This window comes from Dermacentor andersoni, chromosome 8, assembly GCF_023375885.2.
Source record: "Dermacentor andersoni chromosome 8, qqDerAnde1_hic_scaffold, whole genome shotgun sequence".
NCBI classification, from domain to species: Eukaryota; Metazoa; Arthropoda; class Arachnida; order Ixodida; family Ixodidae; genus Dermacentor; species Dermacentor andersoni.
The window spans coordinates 55,289,672-55,312,950 of NC_092821.1; the positions used below are offsets into that span (position 1 = coordinate 55,289,672).

General features: G+C 44.3%; 1 long non-coding RNA gene across 2 annotated transcripts; it reads right to left on the reverse strand.

Annotated features, from left to right (window-relative positions):
• Nucleotides 1–2,034: 2,034 nt before the first annotated feature.
• Nucleotides 2,035–22,941, reverse strand: LOC129383490 (uncharacterized). Of its 2 annotated transcripts, none has more exons than XR_011889829.1 (4): nt 22,858–22,941; nt 11,835–12,005; nt 7,444–7,564; nt 2,035–2,297 (listed from the first exon to the last, which is right to left on the reverse strand). It is a non-coding gene; the product is annotated as an uncharacterized lncRNA (long non-coding RNA). The 2 variants fall into 2 exon arrangements; XR_008611387.2 differs by having other exon boundaries at nt 11,835–11,988; nt 22,858–22,894.
• Between the last annotated feature and the right edge of the window lie 338 nt (nt 22,942–23,279).

A 23,279-nucleotide genomic window follows, 5' to 3' on the forward strand; every position in this document is an offset into this window, starting at 1 on the left:
GAGTTACTAAGCAAGGCAATATCATCAGCGAAGCGCAAGTTACTAAGGTATTCTCCATTTACTCTTATCCCCAATTCTTCCCAATCCAGGTCTCTGAATACCTCCTGTAAACACGCTGTGAATAGCATTGGAGAGATCGTATCTCCCTGCCTGACGCCTTTCTTTATTGGGATTTTGTTGCTTTCTTTATGGAGGAGTACAGTGGCTGTGGAGCCGCTATAGATATCTTTCAGTATTTTTACATACGGCTCGTCTACACCCTGATTCCGCAATGCCTCCATGACTGCTGAGGTTTCGACTGAATCAAACGCTTTCTCGTAATCAATGAAAGCTATATATAATGGTTGGTTATATTCCGCACATTTCTCTATCACCTGATTGATAGTGTGAATACCTTGCCTCTCATCAGCCAATTAGATAAGACAAGCCGCTCAGTGTAGGCAATGTTATTCGTTTTTCAAGCAAACAAAAGTGACTTCCTACGAATGAGGAGAGCGTTTGATTGGTCTGTTCTGACAACCATGCGGGTGACCGCCCGGTGCTTGCGTCGGTGGTTACGCAAATTTGACGTCAGGAGATTGGAATAGAAACATATTGCAATAGTTTTACGTTATAGGACCCCTGTTCTGTAAGTTGTACGCGCGATTCCAATGAATGTACACTGTTCGTGTCGCTTTGCTGAGTACTTGTAGCCTGCATTGCGACGAGGATAAGCCATTAAATTTTCACTTGTTTAGGGGTGTTTGAACTTTTGCTCATGACGATAATTATTGTTCTCGGACGGAAAAAGGAAATGTCGACTACTGAGAGGCTAACAGGTTCGCTGCTAAAAAAAAAGAACGTAACACAAACCTCTTGCGCTAGTCTATGCGAAGAAATAACAGAGCATGGCAGTCAGGTAAGGCCTACATGACCACCAGGGATGTCCTTGAGGCACGCAACTGCAACGTCCATTTCGGTGCGCGCATGTAAAGCACAAAGGATAAGTTTTACGACGTTACAGCCCAGCGACCCCGCGTGCCCAGTGGGCCAGCGTACACGCCAGTGTGCATGCGCGGTACAACATGCTCAGTGGCGTCTGCGCTGACCCGCTGGGCCGCTGAGCTATAACTCTCTATTGCAATTAATTGAACTAGCCCCAAGCGTTTAGGTAAGCGCAACCATTAAAACACTATATACGCAAAGCTTACTAACCCACCCGTAGCTCGTCGGCTGACCTAGAAGACACAATCCAGGTTTTGAGTCAAGCGGCAAAACAACAGAAATCAAATTCGGCCACCACATGCACCCTCGGGACTCGCGGTCGCTCACGTTTTCACCTAAGATCACAAACAGCCGAACGGTTCCGAACTGCAGTAGGTTGTGGGTTCGGTTCCCACCTGCGGCAAGTTGTTTTTTTTCATCCACTTTAATTTCCACTAATTTATCGTTTCTTCATTCCATTTATTAAGCACAAGTAAATTCCCCTATGTTGTCATTGGTGTCAGTGTTTGTTGGCTTCTCATGATAGTATCTGCTAAAGTGGCACTCAGGCTTGTAGGACAAGGTGAGGGAAAGAAACTGCGCGTGCTCGTATTGCGACAACGTATGATTTTTGTTTCAGGCATCGCACTCTCACTCTTTTGCTTCGTGATTTCTTTTCCCTTCTTCAGCCTCTGTGCACTCGCGTGACTTGATAGATGGAATCTCGCCGTTTTCTTTCAGTACAATGCTAGCACCGTATTCTTTACAGGTAAAAAATGTGTCGAAAGAACGGGCACTTCTTACAGTGTGGTGAATGCCCACAGCTACTTGTTGACAGGGCAGAACGTGTGCTTAGTGAAAAACAAAGCGATAACAATATGGTACAAAGAGCTAAAGAAAGGCTTACATGTGCTTCTATTAGCTTTAACTGATGGATGTTTCTGGAAGCGGTCCCAGAATACCTTATTTGTGTGGGTAGTAAACCTGTAGTGATGCAAATTGTGAATCAATGTAGTAATGACGCGCGTACTTGAAAGCGTTTTTTTTGTTTGCAGTAAAGCAATCACTATGTTACATTTGAGCTGTTTATTTGATGAGCCCTACATAAGCTTTATTTGACGCGCTTAATTTTTTACAAAAAAAAAGCATCAAGGGTTTGTTTTACGATCCCTCAACGCTGCATTGGTAGGTGCCGTCTACATAGTCTCGAACATTACAAAGTTATGCAAACTTCACTCAAAGTGTTTCAAGGCATTCATTGGTTTGTTTTTGGACAGCAATTAGGCCATCTTCCTCCTTTGCCAGTATATTGTGTACCTGTAGGAGGAGGACACCTGTGTGAAAAAAAATGAATGATTACACAAGGTTTGCTTTGAAATCTGAACATCAACTATTCAAGTCTAAATAATAATATTCCCGAATGTAGGGTACTCCAGTATGAGAAAAGTTTCTGCGTTAGAAATACGTGCCCACATTAATCAATATATCAAGATTTATCACGGACGTTTTAGCGCTTGATTCTGATGAAGCCTCATGAAATGACAAATTTTGGCTTGTGAATTCTCAAGACAAGCTTATTTGGTTTGATTTATTCAGTAATGCTAGTATTTAAACCGGGACGTCAAATCTACAGCAAAATACCTTTTTGAGGTCACATCCACACAAGTGGGAAAACGCGTGTGGCTGCTCTCGAGGCGATAGCCGGTGCAGCCGCAGTGAGTACAGCTGAGTGCTATTTTATCCTGTGCTGGCTGCTGCGGCAAGGACGGCTTCAAATTTGGCCTTAAATTGCAGGCGCATTTTGCCATGCCCCACCTTCCGGATACATAATTCAGCTATATATATATTGGACGTATTTTTTTAAATACTTTATGTAGACTTCGTCAAAACTCTACACTATTTACTAAAATAGAGACTGTAATTATGTATTATCTGCCCAGCCAGAAATTTTTACCACAAGGAATTGGGTGGGCTGTAGAGCGAGAAAGTGCCTATGGTGTGCGTGAAATATCTTGTGTTACCTGCAGCCTGTGTATTGGCACTCCGGTATAAAATGGCGTAACGAAATACACAGGCTACATTTATTCACGCATTAGAACTCTTAACAAGCCTAAGCAACGTAAAAGCTATCGTTTATTTTTGATTCTGATAGTACGATTCCCATCCACGTTTCTTAGTCTTTCTTCAAAACAAGTTGTGATCCGCGTTTTTATCACTTCAAAAGAAGTCCAAGCCATGTCAGTTAGGAGTGCCGGATTTGTGATATTACTTTGGGTCTGTAAAGCCAGTCAGCCTACCTACCTCTTGTTAATCTCTAACCCCGACAATATTTCTAATTAAAATTACAGAATTACATTTGAGAACGTCAGCACTGGCCTCTTTACGCTTTTTCTAAATTCCTCGCGCCCGATCCTATATGATGCAGCCCTAAACTGATCTGTGTTTGATTATTGCTGCATTACACTTCCCGTTCAATTTAGAATAATTTGGTGGAAGCTTTAGTACATTTTTATTTTGTGTATGTTTACGCCAAACTATTCATATTGCTTGAATACGGGTATAACTTCCTGTCGAGTTTGTATCAAATAATTACTCGTCTCTTCAATAAAGATTACAATTCGCGATGCGCTGGTTGTGGCTGGTCATGGCCTCGCCAGGCATACATGTAAGTCTCGGTAATTATATAGCATTGTCCGATAGTACCACTATGTCATGCGCATGTATCAGCTTGAGGACCTCGAGTTCCACCTGTTGCGCCGCGGCTATCCCCTCCAGAGCCGGTGAAGAAAAAGATGCCTCACATGCGTGTAGCGCGAAAAAAGAACAGGCTGGCGTTGTTGTGCCACACCACGTGGCTATCATCGAGGCGATGGAAGCTGCCATACTACGAGCACCACGTGCATATCAGCGAGGCGACGAGAGCTCTCACTTCTCCGCGACGAATCAAGAATTCGACACGGGAGGCGACTTCATGAAACACCCAGCCATCTTCGCGACAAATCAAGAATTGGATGCGGGCGACGTCACCACCCTGCCCCGCCTGGTTGTTGCCGACGAGGAGTCGCCAAATGGATTTATGGGAGAACCGGCCCATTGCGAAGAGAGAGAGTCGCTTTCAGCCGCCCAGTCGGTCTGATGCGCTCTTAGTGCTACTTGTATGCTATCATCCACTATCTCTAATTATTGTACAAAGTTTTTCGTTTCTTATTCGTCTACGGAAAGAGTCCGTCTCTCGCCCTCCACCGGCTACTTTGTAGGGGTGAGTACCCGACGTTTGCCTTGAGCATCGCCAGATTAAGGAGAATTGCTCAAGTATTCTGAAAGGATTGTAGTGGTTTTGTATTAGTTCAATTCAGGCCTTGCATAGATTTCCGGCTTCGGAAGCAAAGAGAATTTAGAGCCAAAAGCGGAGACGAGCCGTCAGATGGTGATGGAGAAGCTCAGGATAGAGGACCTTCTTGATGTTTGTCAGGAGATCGGCATTTCGGTTGCCGCGGCAAGGCGAAAAAAAACCACTCTGGAGGGTATGAGGGTACAAGAGGCCACTGAGGAGGAAGTCGAAGAGGTTTCGGGAGGAGTGCTTGACAGGAGAAATGAGAAAAAAATGCGAGACGAGGAGAAAGAAAGGCGCGAGGAGGCAGAGGATGAAAAAAGGCGCGAAGAGCGAGATGACGCTCCTAGAATGAGAGGACTGGAAATAGAGCAAACTGGAATCAGCTCGGCGCATTCAAGTCCCCTTGCCGGTGGAGACAATACGCCCAAAATGCGAATACGTGACTTGATGCTAGCATACAGGGTAGGCAGTGATATTGCACTTTTTCTCGTGGATTTCGAACGCACGTGTGAAAAGGTAGCGCTGGACGAAAGCCTTAAGGTCTCAAAAACTTCTTTCAGCTGTCCCAGCAGAGGCCGCGGACGTTCTCGCAAGCTTGTGTAAACAAGACTACGAGCACTATGGAAAGGTAAAAGCCACGCTTCTTCGCAAATACCGCCTCTCTGCCGAGGCATTTCGACAGCGGCTTAGCCAGGCGAAATGGGGCAGCGAGTTGCACACTGAGTTCCCGTACGAGTTAACGTTTAACTTAAAACAGTGACTCAAAAGTGCAGACGTGTATGGCAACCACGACAAGGTGCTTGAATGCATAGCACTGGAGCAGTTTTACCGAGTTCCAGAAGTTAGACTTTCGCTGCAGGACATGCTCCCAGAGGTAGACCTAGAGAAGGCAGCGCAGCTCGCGGAGGAATATTACACGCGCCGACACTTCCAAGAAAAGTCCATTCAGGAAGATAGGCTAGAAAAACAGGACAATTCTGTAAAGCGGTCTTCCCTTGACAACGCAATTTTGCCGCATAAGAAATCATCTACGAGCGACGATTTCAGCAAAGGAGTATCGACTAAGCCTGAGGTGGCGAGGGAAGGGCTAGCAGAAACAGTCCAGTCGGCTGGGGCCGCTAAAGCTAAGGCAGACGTGGAGCGCGCGTTCGAGGCTCGGGGACCAATTATCTTCTTCCGTTTCAACAACGAAGGCCATATTGCCCCAAATTGCAAGGAACAAATCGCGTTCGCCAGCATTAGCCAGTTAGACGAAAATCCGAGGCTGCTCGAGCTATATATGCAGGATGTCGTGGTAAACGGGAAAATGTGCAGGGCACTTCGGGATTCCACCACCACCATGGATATTATTCATCCGTCCTGTGTTCGTGCCGGGATTATACAGGGGAAAGCGCCTGGATCAGACAAGTCGCTGAAAAGTAGAGCGCGTACTTACCACTTGCCAGGGTAACCTTCGAGGGCGCTTTTGGAAGGTTGCAAACGGAGGCAGCCGTGAGACCAAGCTGACGCGAACACTTTTCATATCTTTTTTCGAACAACCCGGAGCAGCTTTTAGAAAAGACTCTCTACCAGTCTCGCTTGCATGGCATTAGCGCGATTGCGGTCACGCGCCCTCTCAAAGAAACGCGAAAGTTTATCTTTAAACGAGGAAACTGACTATGTAACGGCCTCACAGTGGCAGTCTAGGCCGGGAAATATTGCTGAAGAAAAGCAGATGACTCAGACTTGTGACCACTATGCAAGGAAGAAATTTCATTGTGATCACAAGTGATGGTGGGTGAGGAGCCTTGCGAGACTCGGAAAAACGGGGCCCCTAGGGCTGAAGTGGAAGGTTCACTGATTGGCCCCGCATCTTTTTGGTGGGAGCACCTTAGTAGCCTGAAGGAGAGACGCTTATCGCGGCGCAGAAAAGTGACCCTTCGCTAACTGTGCTGCAGGCTAATGTAAATGAAGGAGGGGCCCGAAAGAACATCTCGTTCTACACTAGGTAAGGTCTGAAATAGCGGAAATATCAGAATTTCAAAGATCGGAAGTACAACCGACCACTCGTGCCACAAAAGTACCGACCACCGTTTTTAGAGTTAGCGCAAGCGAATGCTTGGGTGGTTCCCTTCAGTATCGAGAAGACAAAGGCTAGGCTAGTGCAAGATTTCTACTGGCCAGGACGCTAAAAAGAGGTTGAAACACTTGTTCGGTCATGCGACGCATGTCAGCAAGTTGGTAAATCCAACGAAAAGTGAGAGAATTTCACTCGGAGCGAGACAGGGCAAAATCTTTCTTCGATTGCCTCAGCTGTGTCTTGCCTGCCGGAATGACTGCCAGGAATTCCTTTGCAATGTATTCTTTATCTGTTTATTCTCTTTGAATATGTATTCTTTAAGAGCACTATTTTTGGAGGCCTTCATCCAGGACTTTTTCCGTGTTTAGTACAATAGCCGTAATGGCGCTGTTGAGAGCACAGAGGGGGTTGGAGCATTTTATTTCATGGAGTATGGTCTGGTGTTATGGAGAGCATACTCGCTTTTACTGAAATGGTTGGCGTTTATTTGTCCGCTTTCTGTCTATTGGGCATATGATGATGAAACAGGTGGTTCGAATAATTGCGGATTTCCCCACGACGGCGTGCCTCATAATGGTACCGTAGCACTGGCGTCTCAAATTACAGAATGCAAGCATTTTTAAAGACTTTCTCGTTGTGAGCCGTGTTCGCCGACCAGTTCTGCTAGACCCAAATAGTGGCAGTTTTTTCACCGCTTCTCTCGTATCGCCAAGCAATCGCAACGCGCGAGTATGCGGAAGCAGATATGACAACCAAAGAAATTTTGTTTTTCTTTTTGTTTGGAAATACACATACGCACTTCATATTCTCTTACGTAAAGAAATGTTCGTAAGTTACGCGTTGAAATTAGGCTCCTCTGTGAATGACATTATTTCTTCACACTATGCTTAAAGCGTGTGTTACTGAACATTTTTTTACATATTATTATCATCCCAACTTAGAAGAATATAAAAACACTTTTTGCAAAAGCAATGCTTGAAGAGCTTCCTGCACATACAATTCTAAGGGCGAGATAGCACAAAACCGTAAGAAGAAATAGTTTTACGTGACAGCAAGCATGGTGTATAGGCTTTAAGGCACATCTTACCCTGCTATGGTTACCTGCGTTGCGTTAGAATGACACCATATTACTTCGCAAGGTGTACCAGATGTACCAAAGTACTTGACACTGTTGTCAGGAAGTTTCAGACTGTGGTACTTGCAGTTACCTGCGACCAAATAAAACAAAAAAACGCAAGCCTTAATTGCTTCTACGAATTCACTCTTAGGAATAAATACAAGCTTTACTTTCAAATGTATTGCATTGTGTCGCAGAAAGATATTATCATTTTTAAAGGTACGATGCGCAGTATCTCTAAGAAGTGCATTTTATGCACATAACGACTTCAAGCATTACAGCGGGCTTCTCGAAAAAATTAAGGAATATATTTCTATGACATATCTTTGTAGCATTACAATTGCAAAATGGTCCTTTTTATCAGGAGATGGAGGCTTTTTGCAAGCACTGCATCATTTCACTGAATGTGCCAACACAAGAAATTTAAGCACGAGGACGGTTTATACAGGATGAAAACTCTTACACCACAGAACACTATAAGGATATTGTCTTTATAGATGCATACAGCAATTTCCGTATTCGTGCAATCACTAATGAAGATAAGTGTCACTAACTAGATTCTCTACTATTTATTGCAGCACCGGATAATATTTTTCACGTTACCACCAGCGCACTGCCTCTAGACTCCCCTTACAGTCCATTTTCCCTTCGGGACACTGGCTGTGGTGGTGTAGTTGCGATGGTGTTCCACTTCTGAGGTTCCAATCGAAGTCCCAGCCACGGCGGCTGTATTTCTATAGGGGTGGAATGCGAAAACGCTCGTGCACAGTTTATTACGTGCATTTTAAGCAACCTCAAGTGTTGAACATAATCGTCAGCCCATCGCCACAGCATACCTCATAATCAACTCGTCATTCTCGCACTTAAGACCACCGAATTTTATGTATCTTGGCGAGGGAGGGGGGAGGGACTCTTTTGTATGTATTTATATTGTACATCTGCAACCTTATACTTCTCTATTAACAAACTCTAACTGAAACATGGCGACACTAGGACGCTTTCAACTCAGAACGTTTCGCTTGCTGCTGATACAATGGTTCTGATCGAGATATCCTTCCCAACTCAGCAGTTGCCCTACATAATTATTTGATCCTTATCTATGCCGCCTTGTTGCCTGTTTTCTTTTTGTGCTTTCTTGGCGTAATTTCAGATATCGACTTCGTTTTATTTACCAGTGATGCGCGGCATTTTCGTTTATGAAATGAAAATTTTCTAAAATCTTTCAAGTCAGGTCACACGAAGCTGGAGGTCGCGAGTTCGAACTTAGCTGTGGTTTTTTTTAGATGTTATGCAGTAATTTGAATTTTCATCACTCGAGAATGAACCAACAATTTAGTTACATAATAAATAACTTAGATGAATATTAATACGTGTTCATATGTTATTGTTTCACATATGTCGATGTATTTGTATGCTCTATTAAGGGTTTGGTGTGTTATGCTCACTTCCCTTTCTTGAATACGGTTGGAGCAGGGAATATGAGCACTAAATTATACAAGTGTCACCACCAGCTCAAATACAATATTGTAGATCTACTACATCATTAGATATCGATCCTCTTGATTACAAGAAGGACAGCCATACCGGCTTGCGACAACTTGTGAGGAGAGGCACTCCAACTACGAGCACTCTGCGGCTGCATTTTGTTGCAACGTGTCTGAAAGTGTTCTTTAGCGGAATTGACAAACTGAACGATCGCGCCTTGACGGACAAGAGAAGCCTAAGTCATCCAACATGCGCTGATCGGCTACTCGATGATTTGCACACAGTGTGCTCAACTCTAAGATTGGCAGCGCGTCTCCAGCTAATGCGGAGCAAGTCCTTACGCAGGTTTCTTGGTCTGTGCGCCAACTATACGTGCTTTGTGAAGGGATTTCCAGACTTCACAGAGCCTGCAACTTATCTCACAAAATGAAAGTCGAGCTTACACATCAAAGAATTGCAATTCAAAACACTTAAGACGCCTACTTACGCCTGCAGTTAACAGCACTTTGCGCACGCATTCACGGAGGCGGGGTTACCGAAATTCATTCCGCCGCAAGTACCAAACAAATTCAGACAATTATAGGCCATGGATAAGCTGGAATTGACATAGTTGAGACCAAGAGCGAAATTCACTTACTGGACGACGCAAAAGGGGCGATCATTTAGGCTACGGCAAAAATATTGCTGCGACCTAAACGGTTGGCACTGCCAATCCATAAGTGACTACCATCTCTTGTTTTGGCTGGCAAGTCTCAAAACTCTTTCCGCCGCGTGCCTCGGACGAGCCTTAGGCTGTGCGAATTTGACATCACTGTAATGTGCAAGTCTAGCTAGACGGCAAGAGAATGCAGCCGGGTGCTTTTTTCGCGTTCCTGTGAATGTGCCGCTGGTGAGCTAACAGGACATTAATACTTTATGGGAATCATGAGTGTCAATCACGACATCAAAACAAAAAGGAGGTGATCCGGAATTACTTACAAAAAAACCTTCATCGAGTATTTAGAATGCAAGGCTTCTTTTTCCAGTAAATATTCATATGTGTTGGCTACACATTTTGCCAGCATAGCGACGAGGACGTAAAATATGAGTAAACCATTCTAAATTCATCCGTGCGTCCTCAGCAATGCTGTCAGTCTTGCTGTTCAACCTTCATGACTATCGGATAGTAGGACACCTCGCTTTATAATGTACGCGTGCTAGGATAAAGCAGACACATCGCCTCAACCACCACACGGAATACTGGTTTGTTCCAAGCCTACGTACGAATTATGGATTTTAGACATTCGCTTGTTGTAAGGAACACCTAATGTGTGACTTGCTAAAGCTACTATTCGTAGCGCATCATCAGTGCTAATAAAGTCACAGTGAACTGCATCGATCCCATTTCACGCAAATTTAATTTATTTATGCGAGATGAAACCGCTCAAGCTTAAGTTTAATATCACCTAGTTTTATGTTTTAGTGCTGCGAGGCAAAAAACGGTTCCGCGTCATCCTTTTTTCTGTCCCGCTTCTCTTCTTTCTGAATTTCGCATGGGAGGTTTACGGATAAATAGCTTTCTCATTAGTAACCGAGTAGTTTATCTCTTCAGCCTTGTTTTGCATATTCCACTCCAGATTGTTCCTTTAGTGTTTGATTGCCGTATGCTTGAATGATCTAAGAAAACAGCCTGCTCGAAGCCATCAGCGCTCTGTCAGTTGTTTGTCCTGCTTAGACCGAAAGGAGAGGTTAGCGCGAACCTCAGCTTTCCGCGGGCATACGTGGAAGTCTTGCAGTAAAATGATGAACAAGTCAGCACGTTTATTCTGTAAAACAATAAACCTTTAGATGTCATTTTCTGTTCTTTATTCACATTGTTAAATATTTATTTATGAACACTAGAACCTACCTTCCTCACTGGAAAACAAGCACCAAAAAACACCGATAGAGGTTTCCATCTAAGCAGGTAGCTTTAATTTTGCGAAAGGGAACATTGTTATAAACCCTGCACAATCAGTGTCGATGACATCCTCGACCTTTGTCTTTTACAATACGAGGCGACCTGTACGGACCGCTGTCTTTAGATAATTTAGCGAATATGCCGGTTTTTAAAAGGCAACCGCTTCATCCATGTGTGTTCTACCTCCTACTTTGTCGTCCTTGTTATTCCTGTCACTGAAGAATGGAAGCCGATATGATTAAATGTGAATTCATGATTGTGTGCAATTAAGTACAAGCAGAAGAGGTATGCATCAGTCACCTTTCAGTGTAATTGCCACAGTCAATTGAATTTCCTTCAGAAAACTGATAAAGATTAGACATAATCATGCGGACATAATGTGGCCTTCCGGGCTGTATGAGCATGCTCATGATTACGTCTGACGCTTCTTCTATTTAACCGTTCTGGAGTGCACGTGACAAGGTACTGTATAAAAATGTGTTCGCTTCAACGAACTTGCTGTTCCTGCTGCCGTTCCGAAAATGATGCCTAAATAACTTGCGCAGATGTCTGTTCCCCTGAAGTGGAGTTTATTCATCAAAGGCGGGCACGTAATATTCAACCCATCTGCTAGAGATGAAAGTAAAATTAGATTGGCAGTGTTCAGTATCGACGATATATTCGGGGGTGTGTTAGGGTGACACGTTGGGTATTAAATAAAATGAAACACTGCCAATAGCATCCGACTATCGGGTGGTGCACTCAGAGAAGTTCTTGACGCAATAAAATTTTGCCTATGCACCTACTGCGATTGATGCGCCATACTCCAAGGCGTCGACTATGATACCTACACTCCTTAAACTCCTTACAAGCATTTTGTGCCATTCCCACAAACTGTAAGGATACACTTCATGCTGAAGTAGCACAGTGGCAACAATATACCCCCACTGGGTCTCACCGTGATGAGTTGGCACTGGGACATCAATATATGTAGGCTTTCCTTTTGCTCTTCCTCGAGATCGACAAGACACTCGGAAGACAAGCAGTACGAGAATTATAATAAAAATTGCTGCCTTCATCCTCATGATGATATTTAGTCAAGTTCCAAAAATCTGAAATAGAATAAACACTGCAAGAGAATCATGAAAAACATCCTTGAATTCAATACTGCTGAACAAACAAAGCGGATGTCAACGTATTACAGCCACATCAACGCGATACCGTTTAGCGCCCCGTTTTGCAGAAAATGCGGTGTTCGCGCCCGGCGTTGGCGTACCGTGAACAAAAATTGCCGCCTATATTTAGGTATGTGTTTATTGCCACATCCGCCTCTCGTATAGGTGAATAAGAAGGATCACAAAGAAAGACAATCACAAAGAAAGACGTTTATCCGCAAACGCGTATCGACGATTCACTGGAGAGGCTACGAAACGCACGTTACTTTTCGTCGATGGATTTGAAAAGCGGCTACTGGCAAATAGAAGTTGAAGAGAGAGACCGTTAGAAGACCGCTGTTGTGACGCCCGACGGACTTAATGAATTTCAGATGCGCCCCTTCGGTTTGTGTTCTGCGCCAGCAACGTTTCAACGACTAATGGACACTACTCTCAGGCCTCAAATGGCAAACCTGTCTGGTCTACCTCGACGAAGTGGTTATTTTCTCCGTAACGTTCGAGGAACACTTACGGAGACTAAAGACGGTCTTTGAAGCAATACGCTCAGCTGGTCTAACTTTAAAACCTGAAGAGTGCCATTTTGGCTTTGAAGAACTTCAATTTCTCGGTCACGTTGTTAGTCGTGAAGGTGTCCAACCTGACCCTGATAAAATCTCTGCCGTTGCTAATTTCCCAACGCCATCAGATAAAAAGGCCGTGCGACGTTTTTTGGGCCTTTGCGCGTACTACCGACGGCTTATTGCGGAATTTTCGCGCATCGCATGGCCAATAACACATCTCACCAGAGAAAATGTCCGCTTCGTGTGGGGTGAAGACCAGCAACGGGCATTTCACGACCTACGGCAACGGCTGCAGGCGCCTCCCGTCCTCGCACACTTTGATGAAGATGCTCCTACGATTCTTCATACGGACGCTAGTAATGTCGGCCTTGGTGCAGTGCTTGTACAGCGGCAGGACGGCACCGAAAGAGTGATTGCTTACGCCAGCAGGATGATATCAAGGATGGAGGCTAACTAGTCCACTACAGAAAAAGAATGTCTCGCACTGGTGTGGGCCGTCATGAAATTTCTGCCATATTTGTATGGTTGGAGTTTCACCGTTGTCAGTGATCGTCATGCACTTTGCTGGCTGAAGATTCAGCTGGTCGGCTTGCACGCTGGAGTCTTCGGCTCCAAGATTTCGACTTCACGGTTGTGTACAAATCGGGGAAACAACACACCGACGCTGACTGCCTCTCTCGGTCTCCTGTTGAGACTGCAGTCCACGACGATGATGACGCGCGTTTTCTGGGCGTGCTAGATACTGTCGACATTTCACGCCACCAACGTGAGGACGCAGAACTGGTTCCTCGTTTCGATTACTTAAAGGGAAAAACAAGCAGCGTGACGAGGTTATTCGCGATACGGCTGCCTTCGTTTTCCTTACGCCACGACGTTCTCTATAAAAAGAACTTTTCACCTAATGGCAGCAGCTACCTACTCGTCATTCCCGCATCTCTTCGTGACGAAGTCCTACTGCCTGTCACAACGAGCCGACTGCTGGTAACTTGGGATACACCTGCACATTAGCAAGAATTAGGCTAAAGTACTATTGGCCAAGACTTGCGTCGATCGTGAAACGTTACACACATACATGACTGGATTGCCAGCGCCGCAAAGCCCTACCTGGCAAGCCAGCTGGACTGCTGCATCCTGTTCAGATACCGCAAGCGCAGTTCGAACAAATCGGCATGGACCTTTTAGGTCCGTTTCCAGTATCTACTGCCGGAAACAGATGGATAATTGTCGTCACGGATTATCTTACTCGATATGCCGAAACAGGTGCTATCCAACGTGGAATAACAGCCGAAGCAGCGCGATTTTTCATCGAAGCCGTCGTCCTAAGGCATGGCGCTCCCGCAGTGGTCATAACAGACCGAGGATCTGCGTTCACGGCTGCGCTTCTGGATACCGTTTTGCGACTAAGTTGTGCCACTCACCGAAAGACCACGGCTTATAATCCCCAAACCATGGGCTGACAGAACGTATGAATAAGACTCTGGCAGACATGATGAGTATGTACATCGACGGCTACCACAAGAACTGGGACGAGATTTTACCATATGTTACATTTGCGTATAACACGGCTCGCCAAGAGACAACACGCGTGACGCCTTTCAACCGCGTTTACGGACGCGAAGTGACAACAATGTTGGACGCAACACTGCCACACGAGTGCGGTGATGAGACTGGTGCCGAGGAGTTTACGCAACGCGCGGAGGAAGCCAGGCAGCTTGCGCGTTTGCGAATCCAAGAACAACAGGAATACGATGCCCGACACTACAATCTTCGGCACAGACCCGTCACATACAACGTCGGTGACCAGGTGTGGGTCTGGACTCCGATTCGTCGGCGGGGGCTGTCTGAGAAGCTCCAGCGTAGATACTTCGGCCCGTACACACTTCTGCGCCGCATCAGCGATGTGAATTATGAAGTTGTCTCCGACAGCCGTAACTGCCCCAAACGCCGGCAGCATCGGCACGAGGTTGTGCACGTGCTTGGTATGAAGCCATATATTTCCTCATGACCTCAACTTTGCACCGTCTGTGCACAGCCTTCGGCGGTTGATGCCTTTTTTTTTTTTTAAAGGGGGGGGGGGGGGGGGGGGGCAAATGCCCCATCTTATACGGTCGCCGGGGGTATGTGCCATGCGATGATAAGGACGCTGAACTAGCGCGCGAGTGGAAAAATGGCCAGGATTAGCTTGGTTAAGCCAAGAATGCGTTGCATATTGCGCGCGAGTTGGGGCCCAGGTTTTCCTCCGGCTGTCGTGACGTCACGTCACGTGGTTGCGCTAAAGGTCAATGGTGGCTGCCCGGCCACGCCCAAGGGCTGAACTGAGTGATTGCAATATGCAACGCATAAAACTCTAGTGTAGGGGTATGAGCCACTATGATGGCTCATACCCCCAATGGTGGCGACGCGGCCGCGCCCAAGGGCTCTACTGAGTGATTGCAATATGCAACGCATAAAACGGAGACGACAACGACGTCGCGTTGACTGCTCTGATAAAGTGCTTTCATATGTCCTCTACGCCGGCTTTCCCGTCTCCTACTAGGCTGCGACAATATGCCACGCCTTGCTATATGACATGAGGTATAGGATGGTTATATTGCCATATTATTCTATCACTGAATATTGAATATCACTCATATATTGTCTGACATTCTTCATAAAGTCGTTCCTCGGAATTTTGAGAATGACAGCCCAGTCAAAAATATCATTTAACAAATAACCGACAGCGCACGCCGTTTATGTTACATCTTCTCAGACAGGAATAATGAAGCTGCGAAACAATAACACAAACTTCAACGCTATGTTGCTTTTTGACGCAGCTCCGTGTCCACGCAAGCGGCCGCGTTTCGACAAGAAAGCTCGCCTTCGAGCATACCGTTCGCTGCCAGCATTTCCCGGTATAAATTCTGTGGTGTTACATGCCACAACTATGATCTAGCTATGACGCACGCCCTAGTGGCGGACATCGGAATCAGTTGGACCGCCTTGGGTTCTTTAACGTGTGCCTCAATCTATGTACACAGGTGTTTACACATTTCGCCCCTATCGAAATGCAGCCGCCGTGGATGGGATTCGATCCCGCGACCTCGTGCTTAGCGGCCCAACACAATAGTCACTAACTAGCTACGGCTTTTTTTTTTCTTTATTACCGGCTTGGCATGTACATACAAGCAGAATGTCAAAAAAAGAAGTATAAAACGTCTAGTCTTTAGACTGACGTGTCATGTTAAATTGGCTTCGACGAAGTCAAACTGTGCAACACTGAAAGCCAATTTGGTGGATCACTTAGCACTTTCAACATTTCCCTCGTATAAATAACACCTTCAAGAAAATAGTATTTTGCTGTCCTCACATGAACATCAGCATTTCTTACATCTATTCGAGTTCGCCACGCGCTTTGCATACACAATAGCATGAACGGTGGACATTAACATGTCCACCGGCACACTGTCATGTTCATCACGTGGCAAAAGGATTATCAGGAGCTCTTTATCTAAAGTTCTTTGCAGGATGCTCCAAATAAAGCGGGCATCATGACAGTGAAGAAGAATATGTTCAATAATTTCTTCCTTAATTGTTGCATATAGAACAGTTGTCTGACCATGGGCAAAACCTCTCCTTCTTAGCCATGGCTTAAGAGGTAGTGTGTCTGTATACAGTTTGAAAAAGAATAATGTTGCGTTAGCTCGTATAGGTACATTCTTTACTAATTTGAAGATATCTCGTTCAGGCCCTACGTAGTGCATAGAACGATACACTGGTGTAGGTAGACCAGGTGAGCAATTATTATCTGCAGAATCGAGCTTTTAGAAGACGTATTGGAATAAAAACTTCACGCAATTAGCTCTTTAGTGCCATCGGCTTGATTGCGTGTGACGATACAACAAAACCGGGCCAAGCGCCGCACCCACTCACTTGGATCGCAGAAACCCATCGCTTTGATCACGAAAGGAAACAAATCTCGGCAAAAGTTGCTCGTAAAACAAATGCGCTAAACCAAGTCCGCCGTTGCCCAATGAGTGAAACAAATTGTTCCTGCTCGTGCGTTCCCCTACCAAGCCCTAAATAAATTCGGCAAACACCCTCTGTATTTTTTTAATTGAAGATCCGCTCATGCATAGCACTTTCTGGACGCAGAACAATTTTAGCAACTCTAAACGAATTGCACACTTGGGCCCTCGCAGGAATATAAAACTAGTCGCCTCCCCATTTTTACTTGGCTCTTTTATTCTGTCTCTCTCGCTCGTCCAGTATTCCACTGGCTCACCGTAGTTACTGAACGGAACCCCAAAATGAGTGCCGGGTAATACGCTCCATTGCATTTTGCAAAACACTTCTGGTGCATCTTGCCGATTCCCGTGCCAAAAACCTAAACATTTCAGCCAACTTATGGCATTACCGGAAGCACTGCAAAAAGCTGAAGTTTCCCTCACTGCTTCAGTAATGCTCTGTTCATCGCGACACAACACTGCTATGTCGTCAGCATAAGCTAAAACCTTTCTTTCTCTACCAAAGATGTGTAACGCAAATACTGTGGCAATGAAGTAACGCTAACCAGAATAGTTCTAAATAAAGTGCGAAGACCAAAACCAAAAACGGACAGCATTTCTTTCTGCTAGACCTTACTGCCATTCGCCTGCTCAGTTTGTTGTTATAAATTAGGTTGGGGTATAATCATCATACATCATTTTCACCCCGTCCAAAACGACTAACCCGACACTCACATATTCAAGATGCATAAACAGGATCTTATGACTAAGCAAGCATGGTGGGTAGCTTTTCCCGGTAAGCAATGCCGCTACATTAGCTGCAGTTGCCAGGAAGCGTGAGATGGCAGTCAGGGATATTTGAATGTTATCGAGCTCCACTATTAAAGGCGAAGCTTGAGCGTCCTTCAAAATATTTTACAGGTACTCGAATTAGATAAATTTTACGAGGAAACGTCATCTAAGTGATCACCGAAAAAAGTTCGCTGGAAGAAAACTGAACCAAATTTTTTTTCGTATTCCTGGAGGCTTCAAGGCATAATTTCCTGCGTTGCATGCACTACGGCAAATGGAGTGCTTTTCATGCAGCTTGATCTTCATATTTAACGCTTTGTCTGCTGACGCTTACGATAGATCAGTTTATCACTGAATGTCTCACTTTTTTTTTTTGCTATGCATCCTTGGAGCGACGAGGTGCGAATATGTTAGCAATAGTTCTGCAAGGGCGTCCCACGTTTGGTAGTAATGCTGTCCTTGTAGTATCTGCTGGAAGGGAACACTTAAACTACCCACTGGACCAGCTACTCCTCATTGATGTGTGCAACAGAAGACGAAGTGCACACTTATAGTTTTGTGCCGTTTCACATGCTAGAAATGCGATCTAATTGAGACACGCCAAGAGGGGGAAATCACACTAATTTGTGTCCGCTTTGGTATCTCTAACAGGCACACAAATGTATTTAATAGAGCGTTTCCCCATTACTCCCCCATCGACATGCGGCCGCAGTACATCTCTCTCCTCTATCTCTCTCTCTCTACGTATATATATATATATATATATATATATATATATATATATATATATATATATATATATATATTCTGTCCGTAAGGCATACAGGCATTATAGAGGGGAGGGGTCAATCATTCAACATAAATACAGTTATTTCCACATACACAATTGAAAATTTCAAAAAAGGAGAACGAACGTAATTTCTAATAACAACGAAAATTCACATTGTTATGCAAGGCTTGTACAATAATTACGGCAAGAAAATACTATTGCAGCCGATTAAAACACTGGAAGATGAAGTTTCCAACCGGCATAGAGAACGTTTACAGAAAAAAAATGTTGGAATGCGTTAAATTGCGCTGGAAAGAGTTTCACGAAAATGGTCACAGTTGGTAATGCTAACTAATGAGGCGGGAAGATGGTTTCAGTCGAGGCTGGTTTTGGGCAGGAAAGAGTGCGAGTATGTTGCAGTGTTTTGGTGAGGGACATGGACTTTGTGGTGGTGATCAAGGCGAGAGGAAACAAAATTAGGCGGTTTAATCAGTTGGGTCCTAAGAACATGATTATGACGATAGATCTTATGAAACAATGCAGGTCGAGATAGTTTCCGTCTATTTGCAAGTGGGGGCAGATTAAGTATCAATTTCATGTTAGTTACGCTGGAAGTTCGATGGTAGTGACTTAGGATAAAACGTGCTGAGCCATTCTGCATTGCCTCTAAGTTATTGGTTAGAGTGGCAAGGCCGGGGTCCCAGATGGACGAGGCATATTCGAGATTAGATCGGACATAAGTGATATATAACTGTCGCTTGAGTGATGAAGGTGCGAGAGAGAAGTTTCTTTTCAGGTAACCAAGCATGCGATTGGCCTTTGATGTTACGTGCTCGGTGTGTTACTTCCATGAAAGGTCATAAGTAATATGTACACCAAGGTATTTATAGGTAGTTACGGACTCAACCGCAGTGCTGTGAAGAAGGTAGTTCGGGCAAAGCATGGTATTACGCGATACTCTCACTGATATATATTTAAGAATGTTAAGCTTCATTTTCCACATTTCACAGCAAGCAGAAATATTATTTATGTCACTTTGAAGGATTATTGTGTCAGTATAATTAGACATGGTGTGGTAGATCACACAATCATCAGCAAAAAGACAGACAGAAGAAACGATGCTAGTAGGCAAATCATTAATATAAATCAAAAATAGTTATGTGCCTAAAACTTAGCCCTGTGGCACTCCGGAGGAAACAGGTGCCTCTAGAGAATTGGTTCCATTCACCGTGACGAATTGAGTGCGGTTAGAAAGAAAGTCGCGTATCCAGTGTTGTACTAAAGGGTCAACGTTTAGACCGGTTAGGTTTTGCATGAGGAGCTCATGGCTTACACTATCCAAGGCTTTCGCAAAATCCAAGTATATGCAATCAGTGATGAGGCCGGCGTCAAGGAATGCGTGAAGGTCATTAGTAAATGTAAGTAGCTGTGTTTCACAAGAAAACTGTTTACGAAAACCATCCTGGGATGGGTGAAAAAAGTTATTCGACTCCAAGAAGTTAACTAAGTGAGTAATGATGATATGTTCTAATATTTTGCAGGGAACTGATGTTACTGATATCGCACGATATTTACTTGGGTTGTGTGCGTCACCAGACTCGTAGAAAGGCACCAACTTGGCTACTTTCCAATCCTTGGGCAAGCATCCATCGCTGAGCGATTTGGTGAAAATGTAATTCAGAATGATACTGCTGTACTCATCAGTGTTTTGCAAGAATTTAACGTTGATGCCATCCCGCCTACATGAAGATGATCGTTTTAGTCTGTTAATAATAGCACGAATGCCGGCTGGGTCAAGCATGATGGTATCCATTGGTGTAAAATGTGCTCTCGGATACGAAGGAAGAGTGAATATTGGGTCCCAGAACAAGTTTGTAAAGGTGTCATTAAAGATTGAGGCGCAAAGATGCTTCGGAATTGGTTCACCATTGTCATCGAGAATACGTCGTTGTTGTTGCTGCTTTTCATTGTATTCCAAAAGCGTTTAGGGTTAGTTTTGAGTAAGGATGGAAACGTTGAATGGAAAAAGGTAAATTTCACCGGGTTCAGTGCCTCTGAATATGCCGTAGAAGCGGCTTTGTATACAGCCCATCTCTCCGGTTTAGGCGATTTTTTCGCACTACGAAACAGCCTGCTTTTTTTTGTTCGATAACCGCTTCAGATATCTGTTATACGAGGAAGCGTTATTGTTATCGTAAATAACTCGTAAAGGAATACAACTGTTAGTTAGATCAACTACTTTTTTTCTAAAAGAGTTCCAAAGTTCTTCGACATTGGAAAGTAACGAGTTACGTCATGTCAGGAGGAGATGTAAGGACGAGATCGAGTAAGAACGAAGTAGTGGGTGTTACACGCGTCGGTAGATGAACAATCTGCGATAGGTGAAACTCAGTACATGTTTTAAGAAATGTGACGGCGTCCACGCATGTTGGTTCTGAAAAGGGGCACAAGTGGGACCATCTGATCGTGGGAAAGTTAAAGTCACCTAGAAGGAAAAGTGGTACACCAGGGAAGCGCACAACCATTTGGTTCAAATCTTCACAAAAAGTGTGACCCGAGGTAGGGAGATGGTAGCAAGCACCGAAGATCAGTTTTTTTTTTAAGTTAACGGTAATGCACCACCACACAGTTCCTAGATTGCTACTAATATGGATAGGATAAGATTCAATAATTTCATTGATGGGAATGAGAACGCCTCCACCCATTCTATCAGTGCGGTCACGACGATAAACATTACATTTTTTGTTACACTGAAATAACTCCGAATCTGATCTACGGCTAGAAAGCCAGGTTTCCGTTAGTACGACAACAGCAGCATTACAGTCATGAATTAACGCATTTAAGTTATTTTTTTGTGGTGGAAACTACATATGTTAGTGAATAGTAGGGACGCACCAACTGTCGAGTCACCTCCCCTCTACCTGTCCTAGCCATTGCCAGAGTACACCTTACGCGACCGAGTTGACCTTAAGGACGACTTTTCAGCCCTGGGTGCGTTAACTAGAACTCTGTTCTTGAACCTTGTCTTCGACGGAGTTATAGATGTAATATTTATTATCAACGAGAAGCTTGTTGTGGCGCAGTTTGTACTTCGTGTTAAGTGCCTTGCCGAATTGCAGTAGTCTTTTACGAGCTAATCGCGTCGCAGGTGAAAGGTTTTCACTTATGCTAACCTAGTCATCTTTGAGAAGGTTCGTTTAGAAAAAACGATCTCCTTGGTTTGGGACGCACAGAACTTGACAATTATTGGCCTATTTTGTTCCCGTGTAAAACGACCGATTCGGTGGGCACGCGCTATTTGGCCTGCTGATAAGCACATCTCCAGTTTGTCAGAAGCAAACGCGACAATCTTTTCTTCTGACTGACTCCATGTCTCTGACGCGTCATCGGCTATTCCAAAGAATAATAAATTATCACGTCGCGACCGAAGTTCTGCGTCATCTAATCGCGAATGGGCCGCGAAGGAGTCATCTTGCATGCGCATAAGTTCCCGGCGCGTGCAAATGAAGCACGTCATAATCACTTATTCCAGGCACATGAGTAACGAGTGAAGTCATGTCAGGAGCAGATGTAAGGACGAGAACGAGTAAGGACGAAGTAGCGGGTGTTACACGCGTGGGTAGGTGAACAATCTGCGATAGGTGAAAATGAGTACATGTGTTAAGAAATGTGACCGCGTCCCCGCATGTTGGTTCTGAAAAGGGACACAACTGGGACCATCTGATCGTGGGAAAGTTAGTCACCTGGAATAAAAAGTGATACACCAGGGAACCGGATGACAATCTGGTTCAAACAATCATGAAAATCTACAAAAAAAGTGGGACCCGAGGTGCTTCTTGCTCCCAGTTTCCGAACACAGGAGTTTGCTCTTCGACTGCATCTGGGCGCTCCTTTATTTCCACAATTGCGCCAAAAAACGGCTCCTGCTCTGTCTTCAGCTCAGCAATTGCCTGCGCCATGCTAGTTTGATTGGCTTCTATGCGTATACATCGTTCATTAGTTTCCTTCACCATACATTTCTATCACCATATATATATAAATATACATATATATATATATATATATATATATATATATATATATATATATATATATATATATATATATATATATATATATATATATATATATATACTGCTGTACTACTTAACTAGAGCGGAAAATATTGCCGTTCCTTACCACGTTCACAAGATAATGCTGTTAGTTTCCGTCAGCTTCCTTCCCAGAACGCCTACGTGAAATAACACAGGTGCGGCCGCGCGCAACAAGACCATGGCAGCTAGCATGAATTTTCCTGGCAGAGGTGCAACATGCGTGCATGCGCTGAGAGTGCATACTTTCAGAGGAGTAATATTGGCCCTACACATTTTTCACACCTTTCCTGACTCGCGGCACGCTGACATACACTTTGTCAAATTTGCCAAGATAAACAAAGAACTGCTATCTTCATTATTGCTTTCACTCATAATGCTTCTTTTTTTTGTGTGTGGCGCATACGCCACTTCTAAGCATTTCATTTTCTGCAAGCTTATAAATATCACTGAAATTAATTTATTTCCGGTTGTAATACCATTACTGCCTCACTACGGTAGCATTTTCACACTAATGCTATCTGCGAATGGTACAGTGAAAATAAAAAAAAAATAGAAACTAGCGAATTTTCACTGCGCAAGAAAACAAAGTATGTATTTTCAATACGTACACGTTAGAGTGCGGTCTCTTCTCGCCCTTGGTTAAGACGGCACAGCGAAGGGCCTATAATGCGACCATTTATACTACCCTTGACAAACGGCTGTTATTTTTTTTTTCATTTGTACAATGGATATTTTTATTGCAGAGTCGGCGGTGAACTTTTCAGCAATGTTTTTCATCACCTTAAAAGACTACAAGGCGAATTGTTTACTTCATGCCAATGTCCCCTACAATATGTCAATGTTCCTACTCCTATATCCACTCAAAGGGTGCTTATTCGTGTACATGGAATGGAAGGAATTGACGCAGCTGTATTCAATTGAGTTGACGGAGAGAGCACCCTTATTCTGTGGTGTCCCTCCCCCCCCCCCTACTCCCCTTTCCTCCTTGCGGGCCTTCCCCACAAGTTGGTTACCTGAGATCTTACATTAT